Source organism: Corvus brachyrhynchos, unplaced genomic scaffold (genome assembly GCF_000691975.1).
Source record: "Corvus brachyrhynchos isolate BGI_N302 unplaced genomic scaffold, ASM69197v1 scaffold407, whole genome shotgun sequence".
NCBI lineage: Eukaryota > Metazoa > Chordata > Aves > Passeriformes > Corvidae > Corvus > Corvus brachyrhynchos.
Genome location: NW_008239056.1, coordinates 1,451,899 through 1,454,957, shown reverse-complemented (window position 1 = coordinate 1,454,957; position 3,059 = coordinate 1,451,899).

Genomic DNA, 3,059 nt, shown 5'->3' with positions numbered 1-3,059 from the left:
AAACTTTTTTCTGGTTCCTAACCTCTGATAAAAGTTAAACTTTCTTTTCCTACAATACTTAACATATTGAATGAAAAAACTGTTTTAAAAAGAACGCATATGCCAGGACTGACTATATGTATTTTTCAGCCTTTTTCAAGCCTCTCTTGGTGTACTTGAGGTGTATCTGAGGAGTATCTGCCCCTCTGTGCAGTCAGCACCAGCAGTTACATGAGGAGCAGCAGTGGCTGGCTGGCTGTAGGCACCTGCAGCAGATCAGGAGCAAATAAATTCTGCCTCTTGGTTTGTACAGACTGCTGAAAGATTTTCTGTCAACTTGGATCAGCTCGTTGAGTCACTACCAACTGAATTTTACTCACGAAACCAATGTGGAATAATGCTTGGGGAATCATCAAGCAATTTTGAAATAATGGTAAGAGAAGGAAAAGTATTTCCAGGATTAATTCCCTCTGCAGCCAGAAGTTACTGACCTCTCCTCTGTCACTGTTCGTACTCTGATGAATATTGCTGCAGAGCTTGAGGCTGTTCTCCAGCTGCAACTGGAAATGCTGGATGTTAAGCAAAACGTACACTGGTACCCTGCCAGTAAAGGGCACTGTGTGACAGTGACAGGGTGTGATGTGTGTTTCTGAACTGAGGAACTTTAATCCAGTTAGCAGAGAGGAGCTAAAAATGTCCTTGAGGAGCTGAATCAGTCACATGCTACTGGCACAGAGAAGGTTTGAGGTGTTACCACACACCATGATCATAATTAGTCATCAATTGATTTCACATCTCTGAAAGAAGAAATTTCACTCATTTGTCTGAATGAATTTCTAAGGTATATGGAAGTGTGTGCTACCTGAAATATAAGTCAAGACAGATTTCTAGTGCTCTTTTCAGTGTTGCACTGTATCAGTAAGGAAGCGTAAAACCAAACAGTAATAATTAGCTCCTGTTGTATTAAATGTAAAAATTCCAGGGTGAAAGCCTCAGTGATATTCTGTCATTTTCAGCCTTCTGGTTCCTTTAGTTACTTTTCCAGGTTTAATTTGTGTTGCCATTTGGAGGAGGTGTTGGATATCAGTCATCCTTCGTTTAATTGTGAAAGGGAGCAGTGAGGGAAGCCCAGTGTGCTTCATTGCCATGCTCATCTCCCAGCAGATGGTGCCATTGTGAAATGTAATTTATACCCGGACAAACTGGACAATCTAGAGTTTCTTTAAATTGTAGATTGTAGAACTTCCAGACTCCTCAAAAAAAGGCAATGTTAATTTCTTTAATGTTCTTGTAAATATTCAAATCCATGGAGAAAAATTAATTTTTTATTCTTCTCTAGGGAGGTATAAAGAGATGCTTTTAAAACAAAAATAATTGATGCAAATGTCCCACTTTCAAGAGAAGACAATATGCCCTGAAAATGTATGTAGAAAGAGCTTGTTTCATTCCCAGCTTACCAGGGATTTGTCTAGACTTGTGAGAGCAACAATATTTGTTATAGTTTTATTATCTGAGAGTATACTGAAACAAGAATTGATAAGTAAGCAAAACAGTTCACAGTTGTAAGAAATCAAAGCAGTTAAACCATTGTATGTGTCAGGAATCATGGGATTAGAAATCAGAGCTGCTTTTCTGTTCTTCATTTAGTTACTGGAAAACTTGTGTTGACTTCAGTATAGATGGACACAGATTTCTGAATTTTTTAAAATTTTAAAATAAAAGTTAGAAAAATCCTAAAAATTTGTAGATACACCTCTGTAGCAATTAACTGTATTTAAAATCAGTGAATTTACAAAAGAAATTATGTGGAACCTCCATTATGAGGGACAAGATTTCTGAGCCCAAAAAAGTTTTATCAGTAAATCAGTGCGATTGAACTTGAAGGCAACACACATGAAGCCTTCATCTTTTCTGAAGAAAGTGAAACTGCCATCAGGAATGGGCATTTGAGACCGGGAGACCAAGTTTAAGGGCCCCAAAAGATTGGCTGGAGTTGGGGTGTGAGGATGTGAGATGTCCGTGCTGGAGGTCGGCACTGTGCTTGCTCGTTACTGAGAGCACATGAAAACAAACAACTGAAATGTGCTGGGAACTCCGAGCTCCCTTTCCTGTCATAAGGGACTGGCTGAAAACGCTCTTCTTGCAGAGGGAAAGATTTGAAAATCTTATTCAGCATTTTTCCCTTAGTTAGGGAAATAGACTTTGCCTCTCATTTCAGCAAAGCTCTGTTCAGTTGCCAGAGCTGGTGGCTTTTAGGAAATGTCACATGTGAGCAAGTAGCAGAGGATCCAGCCAGTAGAAGCAGGGATTGTGAATTCCCAGGTGAGGTTTACTGTGTAAGGGTCCAATTCATTGGCAGTAGATTAAATGTGATTATTCCCATGGGTTTCAAAGGGCATTCAGTTAGATTATAATGGTTATTCTGGCTGCTTCAAAGGCATGTTACATTTCTGAGGTCAGCCTTGCTTTTCCCACAGATATGACAGAGATTGAATAGAGTTCTTTATATGATGTATACTAGAATAAATTTGATCTTATGTAATTCAGAAATATGTATCTTGAGAGATTACAATAAAATGGCTGTTAGGAAAATATGCAGTTGTATTACTGGCACAGGTACTTTAAGCTGCATCCTTTAGGTCAATGCGGTTTCCAGTTTAACCATGGAAGATGGTCTTAAGATGTTGTGTGTTTGAAATGTTTTTCTCTCAAGTTTCATGTTATTTTGGCCTAAATTCCTGCAGTAGAATTTAATTACTGGGTTTTGGTCAATAACAGATTGTTTTCCATGACAATGTTGAGGCTTGTCAGGAATATGACAGTTTAATCAGTCCGTAGAATCTTGTGGAATGGACTTCACTTGGGAGTGACGTCTGGCAACAGCCTCAGGTTTTGGCACCATTAAACCTTAATCCTGAGCTAAAGCTGGCCTTTCCACCTGAGTCTGAAACTAGCCTGGCTCTGACCTGAGCCCTGCTGGCTCTCTCTGAAGGATATTGGCCTGCCCTCACTCTCCTTCCCTCACTGGGGCTCAAGGGAACCTTTGTCCCCCCGTGGGAAAGGCTGATCCACATCAGCTT